The sequence below is a fragment of the Gekko japonicus genome, unplaced genomic scaffold (assembly GCF_001447785.1).
Source record: "Gekko japonicus isolate JY-2015 unplaced genomic scaffold, Gekko_japonicus_V1.1 scaffold23, whole genome shotgun sequence".
In the NCBI taxonomy this organism is placed as follows: domain Eukaryota; kingdom Metazoa; phylum Chordata; class Lepidosauria; order Squamata; family Gekkonidae; genus Gekko; species Gekko japonicus.
In genome coordinates, this window is record NW_015163094.1 from 415,806 (window position 1) to 429,894 (window position 14,089).

Sequence of the window (14,089 nt, forward strand, 5' to 3'; positions counted from 1 at the left end):
TTTTAGAACTCTTATGACATTTTTCCCAACTTTCAGGGGTACTCCAGATACTGCTTTCAGGATTGCATCCCTCACATGCCTCTTCAAGAATCTTACAACAATTTCCCCAGGCAGATTGTTTTTCTTTATATATCTTGAATATGACCTATAGGCCACATCCATATCTCTTATCAACAGTTCCGCCTTCATCTCTGTCACTGGGGCCAATACTTCACTCATCATTTCCTTTAGATTCTCTCCTTTAGTCTCTGGCAAGCCCTGAAAGCGAAGAATCATGTTAGCCTTTTCTATTTGTAGTTGTAGCAATTGATCTTCTGTGGAGACTTGCTTCTTTTCCAGTTGTTTTACTTTTTTCTTCACCTTTTGGGCAGTGGCATCCACTTCTTTCACCTTCTCAGCTGTTTGATTCATCATTTTCAAAGTCTCATTTATCTGGGTTTGCTGAGCGGTGATACATTGAGTCATATTAGACATCTGTTCCTTGAAGTTATTCAGCTGGTCCATTAGAGGGTGCATGGATTCTGCCAAAATCTTTGCCAGCTCATTGGTTCCTTCCGTTTTTGGGCTTTCCGTCACTTTCGATTTCAGCAACTTCTCCTTTTCTGTCCTCTTCCCCGCCATGTTCTTCGGTTTGTTTACTTTCGCAATTTTTTTAAAGTCTCTGAATATGCGCTTAAATGCTCAAACACTCCTTTGTAAGTACTTCTTAACCGTTTTAAGCGTTTTTTCTTCCGCTCCCCCCCTCATCCGCTCAAAAGTTTATGCACTTGGGAGGCGTCCCTCCCCCACTCGCCTTAATCTCTGCTGCGTAGGTTAGGGTAGGGAGCTTTCTTTTCTCTTTAAACATCGCTTAAACAACTCACGTTCATAATCGGTCCTCGGACCTCGTGTACGTTCTCTTTCGGACGCTCGATCTCCTGCGCTTGCCCCTGTTAGCGTTGCTTAAGTCCATTCGGTCTCTCAGCACGGAGAACCGTCGGAACGGAGAGGCGTCTCAATTCTCCGGCATTCCGCTATCGAAGAGGTGACCTCTCAGAAGTTCCATGGCCAGGGTCCCTTCAACCGGGTCCCTGGGGGGGTGATGAACCTGTGCACCCCCTCCTTCGGCTGGAGCGCAGCTTCACCCCCGGAAGGTCCAGGAGGTGAGTCTGCTCTAGTGCGCCGCCATCACCGGAAGTCGTCTTGCCTTTTTTCTTAATAAAATTCCTCAAAGTATCCAAGACAATTGTTTGCTTTCTTCTCCTGCTATATACTCTTTATAGAGGTGAATCTCTCAAACCCATTGCTCACTGCTCAGCTAACAGCCTTTCTTACAGATAAGAGTACATTCTGCTATGTAGTGTGCAAGGACTTGTTAACTATTGACAGCCAACTCTAGTGAAGGGAGCGTAGGGTTCAGTTAATTTCTAAGGCATCTCAGGATCTCATTGCCTGTGCAACGAGGAGTAATTTTTCTGCTTCTTCTCAGGCCCTTTGTGTTCCTTCAGATATGATTATTTTCTTTTTGTTACTGGGCCCTGGCTAAGGCTTTTCCTCTGAATATGGTCCCATATGCATCCTGGACATAATGCCACAAAACTATGACCTGGTTTCTTGTAGTGAGGACTAAAGACATTGGCTTCTTCCAAGCCTCGTACAGTACTCCGGCTTTTTCATTTTTCTTATCTTGAAAAACAGCCTTCGTGTAATACAGAACATGATTGAACAGAGGCTAGTGCCGTCCATTTAAAGCAAGAACTATTTTTTTTCTTTGCGTAAATGGTATTTCAGGAAAGAAAAGGACAATTTCTAGACTGCTTTGCCTTTAGTCTTAGCTCTTTTCTGATGCTGTTTGTGTATTTGCACTGTTCTTTAACTGACAAATGAACAAATGTTGCTCCCACTAACTGAACGCAAGTTCAGTTTCTTTCTTATCTTTTTCTTTGCAACCCAGTAACACTTGCCTTGCAACTTGAGAGCATATCTTATAATACTAGCAGGGATATTTGCCAGCTGAAGAAGCTAATAAGCAACTGAATGCCATTCATATTTGTATTAAAGAATTCTGCTAGTTTTATTGGTGGCTTATGCCTGTTTTCAGAAGCAGCATATATATATATATAACACATAGATAGCTGTAAATTGTTTTTGCTGAACTACTGAGATGTAAAAAAATAGCAGTATATGTCCTTACATATATCCTGTTAGCACTCTGGACAAGTAATTGCAGTCAGTCTTATTCTCAGAAGCAGACAGGTGACAGGGAAATGAACTGCTGAAATATTACCTTGGTTATTGCACACATAGCATATTGTTTACAATGTATGTATTTGCTATGGAGAAGTACCCATATTTGATATTTTAAGTGGCTGCCAACGGCCTCTGTGATTGGACAGAAACCATGGTTTGTGGTGGGTTTGTAAACTATGGCTATGGTTCATTGCGAAGTGTGACTTGACAAATGAGAAGCACTTTTCAGTTGGCTATGATTTAGACATTTATATCTTGCTCACCAAGAAAGTGTGCTACACATGGTCTCAATATGTGCATTTACCATTTTCGGTAAGAAGGGCAATGTTCATTTTTTTCAGCTTTCATATGCATGAACACATACCCTCAAAAATCTAGGTTTTGGATGGGGTAGTTAAAAAAAAACTAGGTTTCGGATAATGTGTACCAAAGCTGGATATAGACATTTTTGCATTCATAAAAAAAGTGAACATGCATATTGAACTTATGCATAGTGCACTCTTCCAGTACACTGACCCGTAGCTATGGTGAGGCATTTTGGGGGCCCACCCCCTCAAATGGGAGGCACACTCCACAAAAGCTGCTGCTCCATCTCCTCCTGTGGCATTAAAAGGGCCCTTCAGCTGGAGGGCCCTTTAAATCTTGCAGCCCCCCCTCTCCCTCCCCTCCTCCAAGATTTAAAGGGGCCTCCAGCTGATCTGTAGGCCTTTTAACTCTTGCAAGAGGGGAGGGGGGGTGGCTGCTAGCTGCATGCCTTCCCTGAATTCAAAGCAGCAGCACTTGGAGTTCAGGGAAGGTGTGCTACTGCACCTCTCCCTTACAGGGGGAGAGGGGTGACTGCTGGCTGCATGCCTTCCCTGAACTCCAAGCGGCACCACTTGGAGTTCAGGGAAGGTGTGCAGCTGGCAGCTGCCCATCTCCTCACCTCCTGCAAGGTGCCGCTTCACTTTCCCTGATCTCCAAGCGGTGATTTTGCCGCTTGGAGATCAGGCACAGGCAGCCCCTGCTAAAAACAGAGCATTTAAAGGGTTCAGTTTGGTTGTCACTGGTGCTTTTGCTTCCTTACTAATAAAGTGATGCCGTAATTACTCATAGGGATGGGTACGAACCTTAAAGTTCCAGTTCAGTTCAGGGTGGCCCCCAAACTGAGCCAAAAGGCACTGAACTGGCCAGTTTGGTTCCCCGTTTCTCCCAGCCACAGTGGGGGAAGTGAAACCAACAAGTTTAATGCCTGATGGGCAGACCCTCCCCACTGTTTGGTTTAAATGGCTGGCAGCTATTTCATTGGAAGCGGGAGGAAGTGAAACTGGTAACAGTGACAGGTGTGCCTGTCAGCTGTTAGGCTGAAATGGCTGGTAGCCAGAGGTCGATTTGGGGGGGATCGCCATTCCCCCGGATGAGGGGTGTGGGGCGGGGCACACGACGAAGCCCCGCCCCCTGCTTCTGGCCGCCCCGCTTCCAGCCCTCATTCAGCGAGGAGGAGGCAGGAGAAGAGGGAGGGTAAGTTGCTTCCTCCCCATTTCCTCCCCGCCTGTTTGGGGGTGGAGCCTGAGTGGTGGGTTTAGATTCAGAGGAATTAGCTGTGTTAGTCTGTTGCTGCAAAATAGTCCAAGAGTTCAAATAGCACCTTTAAGACTAACAAATAGCACCTTTAAGACTAACCATTAAGACTAAGACTGAGTGGTGGGTGTGGCCTTATGACACAGTTCCGGTGATGTCAGGGGGTGTGGCATATGCTAATGAGTTATGCTAATGAGTTCCCCTAGCTCTTTTTCTACGAAATGACCCCTGCTGGTTGCCATTTCACTGGTCTGTTTCACTTCCCCCCACTTGGAAGCAGGGGGAAGTGAAACTGATTGGGGTAATGGCTTGCAGCTGTTTCAACCAAACAGTGGGGCAACTGCAGCTATTTCACCAGTCCATTTCACTTCCCCCCGCTTCAAAGCATGGGGAAGCGAAACCAGGCAATGAAATGGCTCAGCTGTTAGGTTTAAATGGCCTGAGCAGCCAAACTGGTCAAAAAGGTATTATCTTAAATACAGAACCATGTTCTGTATTTATAATAGCCATCATGATGTCTTTAATGTGATAGATATTACTAGTACACTTGGAAGCAGGGGGAAGTGAAACTGATTGGGGTAATGGCTTGCAGCTGTTTCAACCAAACAGTGGGGCAACTGCAGCTATTTCACCAGTCCATTTCACTTCCCCCCGCTTCAAAGCATGGGGAAGCGAAACCAGGCAATGAAATGGCTCAGCTGTTAGGTTTAAATGGCCTGAGCAGCCAAACTGGTCAAAAGTCTGGAAAATGTTTGGGGAAGATGCCTTCCCTGAACACTAGTTCGGGAGCTCTGAACCAGCCCAAGTTTGGCTCATGAGACAGTTCGTGCCCATCCGTAATCACTAGTACATTGTTTTAACCCATCAACTGTACTTCCCAAAGTAGCAAATATGAATCTGTCTGTTCATTACATCTGTGAGTAAGCAGTTAGGATACAGCATTATTAGTGGAGAAACAGAATTCCAAATCATTATCACATCTATTTATTCTGTCATAAGAATATAAGTGTACTAAGCTAGTCTAAACTAATGGTAGATTCATTCCTGCATTGTGTTTCACACAGTGGACAAATAGATGCATCCTCAAAGGTTACAAGCAGGACATGAAGGACAACTCCCTCCCTTGCTTTCGCTCCCCAAAACTGGTATTCAGAGGGTTACTGCCTTTGAACATAGAGGTTTTATTTATTCGTTGTGGTTAAAAGCTATTGATTAATCCAATCCTCCATAAACGTTTTCAGTCCCCCTTTAATGCTAACTAAACTAGTAGCCATCAATGCATCATGTAGCAGTAAATGCCACAGGTTAATTATTTTTTGAGTGAAGAAACAGAGGAGAGGCCACAGCTCAGTGGTAGATCTGCTGGTATGCAGGTCCCAGATTCAATTCCTGGCATTGCCATTTCAAAGGATCAGGTAAGAAGGTGATGTGAGAGATACCTTGCTTGTATCCCTGAGAACCCCTGCCAATCTGAGTAGACAATACTGACCTTGATAGAACAATAAGGCGACTTCATATGTCCAGACACATCCTTGTGTCTGTCCTGTATCTGTAACCCATCAACACCATTGGGTTCCCCTGAGTTTTAGTATAATGAGAAAGTAAGAAAAGGTTCTCTCTCTGCTTACATAATTTTATGAGCCTCTGCCTTGTCCCCCACCACCACTTTTCTTTTTTGTAAACTGAAAAGCCCTGAAGTCCTTAGCATTTCTTTGAACACTGAACTTCATTTTCTAAGTTGTTTCCCTGTCATTCAGTTTGAAAAACTCTTGGAGCTTTCCCCAATCTGTTCTGGTTCTACAATCCTGAATAACTTGGTATTATCTTAAACCTGACCACTTCAATACTCATCATTTATAAACCAATGAAACAGCAGTGGATTCAGTACATCCCTGTGAAGCCCCACTTAACTGGTTTCTAATCCAGGAGACAATCTATCCTCTTATTTCATGACTGGGGAACCTTTGCTGAAAGACCTAGTCAGAAGCTTCTTTGTATGTGTGTATGATGTCTGCATAAACCATGTTCTGTATTTATAATAGCCACCATTATGTCTTTAATGTGATAGATATTACTAGTTGGTAATTTCAGGAATCTCCTGTGGATCCTTTGGTGTTACATTTGTAACTCTCCAGACCAATTTTAGTAACAAGTTACATTTTTAGTAACAAGTTACATTTTTTTTAAATGACACCACAGCTCACATTCAAATTCTTTAGGAATCCTTTGGTATATGTCATCCAGGCCCTAAAGTTTTAATATGTACATTAGCCCTAAAACATCGTATCTTCTCATTTCTATTTGACACAGTTTTCCATATACTGTTCCTGAAAATAGCAGTTTCAATATGGTTTACTGGCCAATATTTTTTACAGTGAAGACTAACACTAAGGATTGTTGGTGTCTCTGAAATATCCCTGTCTTCTGTTAGCAACCCTTTCATTCCTTTGTCATTAGTGGGCTATGCTACCTTGTTACATAGGGTTGTCAGACCCCCCCCAGTGGAGGTGGGGGGGTCTCCTGTCTCCAGGGCCTGGCTCTCCCACCACCAATCAGCTGGCCAGTGGGGGGACTTACCAGGAGAAAGAGGAAGGCCCAGGCCATATTGCTGGTGTTGCAGAGAAAGTAATATCATCACATCAGTGACATCCAAGTGATGCTCTGGTATTTGGGCAAAGACTGTATGGTAGAAGCCATTTTTACCATAGAGTTTTCGCCCAAATATCAGAGCATAGCAGTGTGATTACATCACTTCCTGTTCGACACCTCTCCTGTTAAGTCCCCCCATTGCCCTCCAGTTGCCAGGAGGGATCTTGCAACCCTATTGTTACCTTAATGTTTTCCTTAATATTTTAATAGTATCATCCTCATTCTTTTTGTCCAACAATTCGGCCTCACCCTGCCGGCTTTGCCTCCCTGGAAGGACAGAGGGAGCACATACTCCTACAGGGGGCAGAGCTTGCCGTTTAATGGCTAGCTCTCCCCCACTATGGCCAGTCATCGGCTGGTGATTGGCCCTCCCTCCCTCCCTGGTCACTGTGTAGGCAGTCCCTGGTCGCCCTACCCCCACGTTTGTGTGGGGAGGGAGCCAGGTAGGATTTTTTGACTCCAGTTGATTGGCTAGCAGGCTGGGGTGTTTTTTCACCTACCCTACACAATATCACAGTGGATTGTGGAATTGGTTCAGGGAGGTGCCGCGGTTGGCAGGTTGGTCATTTTAGATTGGCAGGAATGTTTTATGACTGATGATTTTGCGGCTAGGGGGGCACCGAATAGCACCCAGTTTTGGGGTTTCGGGGTCTGGCATGAGCTACCTTTGGGTTGTGCGACCCATGGTGGAGGAATGCAGACTGTATTTATGGGGCTGCCCGGAGGGTTTGGCCATTAAGTTGTACGCCGTGTGGACTGACCTTCTGGGTGGTTGGCCATTTGCTGTGCTGGCCTGGGGCGAGCCACAACAAGTTGGCTCCTGCCAGGGGCTGGGTGGCTCACCCATAGCATCACAAGGGAGGGGTCTATTGAGACCCCTTGCCTTGTATGCACCACAGTTGGTTTACCCCTTGCCATTTACTGATATAAAGTGGCCCATAGTTTTACCCAAGTGATTGGTGTCTGTCTCGTTATTCCGACGGGGTGGGTGGGATCATTAACTGTTATACATACAGCGTACAAAAAATTGCCACCATGAAATTATAAACTTAGAAAGTTATAGAACATATTTTTAAATATCTGAAACATCTAAAACAGCAGCAGAGTAGAAGCAATAATAAAAGAGGCAATAAAACTTCTTAAAATAACCAAGGTAAAGTGTCAGTTGGTTGTAAAATCGCATCTCTGTTAACGCAAAAACACATGAAGCTGGGCTCCAGTAGTCAATCTTAAAAGCGATTTTTGTAATGCTTGTTACAAAAATGTAACTTTTACCATAAACCCCAGCAGGCTTTTGTCACTCTTATAGTCTTTAATAATATTCTAGTGGCACTTCAACTATTTTCAAGCTTCAAATTTACTTAATGTCAAAGCATCTTGTGGTGTTTCACTGATGTTAACTATCTGCAGTAGCTGTTCGGGTGGTCTGATAATTAGGAATTATGTCGGGGTGGCTTGTCACTCCAGAGAGTTTCTGTCCAGACATGAATCACTAGATGAAGTATGCCAGAATGTACTGGGGAAATTCAGTGAATCCACAGTAAAAGCTAGAACAGTTTCTCTTGTGGGGCATATATGCATTCCATAAACCTATTCAAAAATCACTAAAAACCCACCCAGGGCATAAAAACAGCATCAAAATGATCTTCGCAAAACAGTCCTCAAGCTAAAAGACTATTAGCCAACCCCTTAGTTAAAAGCCTGGGTAAAAAGAAATGTTTTGACGTGGTGCCTAAAAGAGAGAATGGCAGGTGTCATGACCCCAGGGGGTCTCTGCCTTCCGCTGCCACCACCCTGGACTTATGGTCCCTGTTGAGAAGGCCCAGGGTACCCTCTCAAGCCCATGCAAATTGCCCTTTTTACAGCTGAGAACACACAGGTGTAATTCTGCCTTCTCCAAGTGCGGGGTTGGTGGTGTGATATAACAAGTGAACTCTTCCACCAGCAGCTCTTCCACCAGACCTTCGATTAAGGAGCCACCACCATCACCAACATCATCACTAAAGGGGCGCCCGACTTCACCATTACAATCTGTGCCAGTTGTATATCTCTCCTTATATATAATTGAGTTTTTGTGTCCCTCTTTCCTCAACATTCCACAAGCTCCCACAGCCTTTTGCTCCCTGACCTGTCACTCCAATGGTGTGCCAATGGATGTGCTGCTGGAGTCCCGCCCACAGAAGCCGTGGCCAGCGTCTTAGCCTCAGTGTGCTGCAAGGCCACGGATGGGACAGACACTCCGGTGGGCTGAGGCTCAGAGGCCTGAGGCTTGCATTGGCATTGCTCACAGTGACTGCTCCTCTGCAGGCAGCGGCAGTTGCCGCGAATGGCCATTGAGGGCAGCAGGTCATCAGCATGGCACGGCGCTATCCATCTGCTCCCCATCTTCACCCGCCTCCCCTGCTGTCTTCTGAGGACACTGGTAGGGTTCTGGGAGGGACGGGTAGTGTCAGGCCTCCCCTTCGCCAAGGCGGCGTCTGTCTGCTTCCCGTCTTCGCCTCCCCCAGCTGCCTTTGCAAGGCTCTGGTCAGCCTCCGGGAGGGGCGGGTGTTGGCAGCCCACAGGGCACACTTCAGCTTGGCTGCCAGGATGAGTGGCCTCTGGTAAACGGTGGGCGCCAGGCCTGCCATCTTGCCCAGAGCGAAGCCTGGCCTCCCGGCCACAGCAGCATTCAACTCAGCACCACTCCCATCCTGCGACGCGGTGGCATTGCGCTCAGCAGAAGCTGCCGGTGGGAGAATACGAGCAGGCCTTTTTGTGCCACCTTTACCTCGCCCTCTTTGGGGAGCCCTTCCCAACGCTGACCTCGCCTTCAGGGCTCCACCTCTCGCTTCTTTTCCTGCCTCTTTTCTTTCACTCATCCCCAACAGCTCTCCTATAGGCTCCCTCGCTCTCTCTGTTGAGTGGAACTTCCTTCCTTGCCAAAATGGACAGGGCGACACATTGCCATGAACCGCCTGAAGGATCCCTCCGCAATCCACTTTCTTAATGCCCACCACTTTCTTTTTCTGCCTCGCCTGTCTTTTGATCTTGCTCTGTTGCAGGGCCGTAGCTGTGGTGTTTCACTGGTGTTAACTATCTGCAGTAGCTGTTCGGGTGGTCCGATAATTAGGAATTATGTCAGGGTGGCTTGTCACTCCAGAGAGTTTCTGTCCAGACATGAATCACTAGATGAAGTATGCCAGAATGTACTGGGGAAATTCAGTGAATCCACAGTAAAAGCTAGAACAGTTTCTCTTGTGGGACATATATGCATTCCATAAACCTATTCAAAAATCACTAAAAACCCACCCAGGGCATAAAAACAGCATCAAAATGATCTTCGCAAAACAGTCCTCAAGCTAAAAGACTATTAGCCAACCCCTTAGTTAAAAGCCTGGGTAAAAAGAAATGTTTTGACGTGGTGCCTAAAAGAGAGAATGGCAGGTGTCATGACCCCAGGGGGTCTCTGCCTTCCGCTGCCACCACCCTGGACTTATGGTCCCTGTTGAGAAGGCCCAGGGTACCCTCTCAAGCCCATGCAAATTGCCCTTTTTACAGCTGAGAACACACAGGTGTAATTCTGCCTTCTCCAAGTGCGGGGTTGGTGGTGTGATATAACAAGTGAACTCTTCCACCAGCAGCTCTTCCACCAGACCTTCGATTAAGGAGCCACCACCATCACCAACATCATCACTAAAGGGGCGCCCGACTTCACCATTAACTAAAGGGGCACCCGACTCCACCATTACAATCTGTGCCAGTTGTATATCTCTCCTTATATGTAATTGAGTTTTCGTGTCCCTTTTTCCTCAATATTCCACATGTTCCCACAGCCTTTCGCTCCCTGACCTGTCACTCTGATGGTGTGCCAATGGATATGTTGCTGGAGTCCCACCCACAGAAGCCGTGGCCAGCGTCTCGGCCTCAGTGTGCTGCGAGGCCACGGACGGGACAGACGCTCCGGTGGGCTGAGGCTCAGAGGCCTGAGGCTTCCATTGGCATTGCTCACAGTGGCTGCTCCTCTGCAGGCAGCGGCAGTTGCCGCGAATGGCCATTGAGGGCAGCGGGCCATCAGCATGGCACGGCACCATCCCTCTGCTCCCCTTCTTCACCCGCCTCCCCAGCTGCCTTCTGAGAACACTGGTAGGGCTCTGGGAGGGACGGGTAGTGTCAGGCCTCCCCTTTGCCAAGGCAGCGTCTGTCTGCTTCCTGTCTTCGCCTCCCCCAGCTGCCTTTGCAGGGTTCTGGTCAGCCTCCGGGAGGGGCGGGTGGCGGCAGCCCACAGGGCACACTTCAGCTCAGCAGCCAGGATGAGTGGCCTCTGGTAGACAGTGAGCGCCAGGCCCACCATCTTGCCCAGAGCGAGGCCTGGCCTCCCGGCCACAGCAGTGTTCGACTCAGCACCGCTCCCATCCTGCGACGCGGTGGCATCACGCTCGGCGGAAGCTGCCAGTGGGAGGATACGAGCAGGCCTCTTTGTGCAGTTCCCGACGCTGACCTCCCCGTCAGGGCTCCATCTCTCGCTTCTTTTCCTGCCTCTTTTCTTTCACTCATCCCCAACAGCTCTCCTATAGGCTCCCTCGCTTTCTCTGTCGAGTGGATCTTCCTTCCTTGCCGAAATGGACAGGGTGACACGTTGCCATGAACCGCCTGAAGGATCCGCAATCCACTTTCTTAATGCCCCCCACTTTCTTTTTCTGCCTCGCCTGTCTTTTGATCTTGCTCTGTCCTCTCCATTCCTCGCTCTGCTCTCTGCCTCCAGCCTGTCTGTCTGTCCCTCCATCTCTCTCTTCCTCCTGACGCCGCCTCCGTCCCCCTGTCATCAGCACACTGACCTGGAAGTCCGACTGAGTGCAATAGAACTTCCAAGGAAGTAGGCTGGGATTGGGACCTTTCCCCCTGCAGTCTGTTTTGTGGATCTCCCCTTTCCAGCTGTTCTCCCTCTCAGTCTGCCTGCCTGATTTCTTTCTGTCTCTCTCCCTCCGATTGTCTCTCTCTTCCCACCCCTTCTCCCCCCATTTGCAGATTTCACTTTAGAGCTCTTCTGAGTCCGGCTCCCTTGGTTGAGTCTGTTGTCCTACCCCAGTCTTTCCTCCCCTTCCCGTCCATTTGTCCATCCCTTCCTCCGACTCTCTTTCTCTCTGCAGACTCTCTTTCTAGAGCTCGTTGCATTTGTTTCCGCAATGGGCCTTCTTACTAGCATGTGATAAAGATCAAGAACTGATGAACAAAGTAACCGTTGCCGCCATCCTTAATGTATAGTTACAACTTGCTACCACTTTATGTTTTGAATTGTTTTTAGATGGTTTTATTTATGTTATTACTGTTTTTGTGTTGCTCTTGTAAACTGCCCTGAGCCTGCTTCAGCAGGGAGGGTGGGGTATAAATTAAATAAATAAACTCAGAAGGGTCACTTGCTGAATCGCTCTGCTGCTGCTGGTTTGAAAGAGAGGGCTTCTTGGTATAGCTGAATGCACGCTAACAAAAGCTGGGGGAAATTGGGCTTTTTGGGGGGTCAGCTATATCAGTAGCTGAATACAGATCGGAGATCTGCATTTGGTTTAAAGATACTCAGGTATTTTATCTATTCAGATAAACTGAATGCACACCCCTATTTGGGAGTGCCTATTGAATATGCATCCATTCTGCATGATTGGATAAGTTCCCTGACTATTTACGCCATACCACGGGGCATTTATTTCATTATTTAACAGCAACCATATTTCCTAAGGCTTCAGGAAAGGACTTCCTGCAGATTTGGAGGAATTAGAGAGAGTAGGACAGCTGCTGTTCAACCAGAGGTGTTTTCTCCAATGTCAGTGATAGAGCTCTTCAGTGGATTTTTCTTTTTGTTCACTGCCTTATGGTTGTTACTCTGTTTCTTTGTTTGGCTTTACTGATTGATTTTTCTTCTATGTCTTTAGCTTTGCTTCTGTTGAATTATTTTTTCTCTGCTGTATTCTGTCCTCTTTCCTTCTTTAAAGGAAAAAAAATCTAAATCTTTTCCACTTGTTGCTTGTCCTCCCCAAACATTTCTGTGCCTTATCTTTACCTCCCCCTCCCATAATGACTCTTCATTGGAGGAATGACGGATTTTCTGGTTACAGTGTCTCACATGGTACTTTTGAATATCTGTAGATACTAGAAGATATGTTCCATGGAAATGCTTACATGAAACCATGGCACTTGGCAAAAAAAGACCTGAAAACTTTGGGATGGCTCCACAACATTTTAGCTACAGTCAATTAAAAGAGAACCACAATTTAAAAGGCACTGATATATTAAGGCTTGAACATACAGGCTGAGTTTTACTGAACACAAGATCACAAAAAAAGACCTGAAAACTTTGGGATGGTTCCACAACATTTTAGCTACAGTCAATAAAAAGAGAAGCACAATTTAAAAGGCACTGATATATAAAGGCTGCAACATACAGGCTGAGTTTTACTGAACACAAGATCAACCGTAATGTTTTTGTGAAAACATTTTGCTGCTTTAAAGGGAGTCTGAATAGCTAGAATACTTATATTAATGTGCTTTGACTTTCAGCATTCTCAAATAACATCTTCAACAGAGATTCTTCTTTCCCCCTACACTTAAGTTGTACTTCTACTTTGATTTGGAATCTTTGAATAGGGTTATGTCTAGGGATGGTGTCTAGGGAAAAGTGGAGGGAAGTTCATGCTTCAGGGGTTTTCACGAACCATGAGCTTCCATGAACTTCTCCATTGCATGAATCAGTTGGTGCTTCAGAAGTTTGTGGGGGCCCCCAATCTGGAAGTGAGCTCCAAAGGCATTTAAATGCTTTCAGAGCCTACCGCCGGGTCGCCATCCCATCTGAGCTGCAAGTGTGAGGTCAGCCTTTGGAGCTCACTCTGTGAGCTCAGTTGAGTCAGGCTGCCTAACTGGACTGAGCTCCAACAGTGAGCTCCAACAGCCTATAGAGGCCTTCAGAACTCATTCTCGGAGCTCAGTCAGACCAGCCCAACCCAGAGGTAAGCTCCAAAGCAGAGTTCACTCTAAGCTGTGCTTAGAGGAGTGCTGGTGCACAAAATTTTAGCTGCCAGTTCAGGGATTGTAAGCTTCTGCTCACACTAAGGCATTTCTCCCTCCATTGGAAACAATGGAGGATAGGGGCAACTCCTTCTGGGGCCCATAGAATTAGACCCCCCCTTGCCAATCTTTTTGCAACTTTGGGGGTTAAGGAAAGGCACCAGCAGCTATGTTGCACATTTGGTGCCCCTGCCTCAAAAAACAGCCCCCCCCAAGCCCCAGATAACCCCAGATCAATTCTCCATTATAGCCTATAGGGCCCATTGATTATAATGGTCCCCATAGCCTATAATGGAGCTGGGGGGAAATAGATTTTTTTTTGTGTACCCATTATGCTTTTCAGTATTATTTGTAAGTTGCCTTGAGTCACAGGAAAAGTGGGATATAAATATTTAAATAAATAAGTAGTTTGGGCAGGTTGTAACACTTAAGCAACTAGATTAGGCAGGGTTCTGACAGTGATTGTTCCACCTCTGTTATACTTGACCTGTAATTTGTCATATTTCACTAAAAAAAAATATCAAAGTTCACTACAAGAGTTCCCCCCCACCAAGTACTGGTATGTTTTCTAAGGCTCAGAGCAGGGTGACAGTCCGTGGCCAGTTCTACCAATATA

At 46.5% G+C, this 14,089-nt stretch overlaps 1 protein-coding gene across 1 annotated transcript in view; it reads left to right on the plus strand.

Moving 5' to 3' along the window:
* LOC107106402 (dedicator of cytokinesis protein 1) overlaps positions 1 to 14,089 on the plus strand; it is a 288,943-nt gene that overhangs the window by 193,426 nt on the left and 81,428 nt on the right. The window lies entirely within an intron of this gene.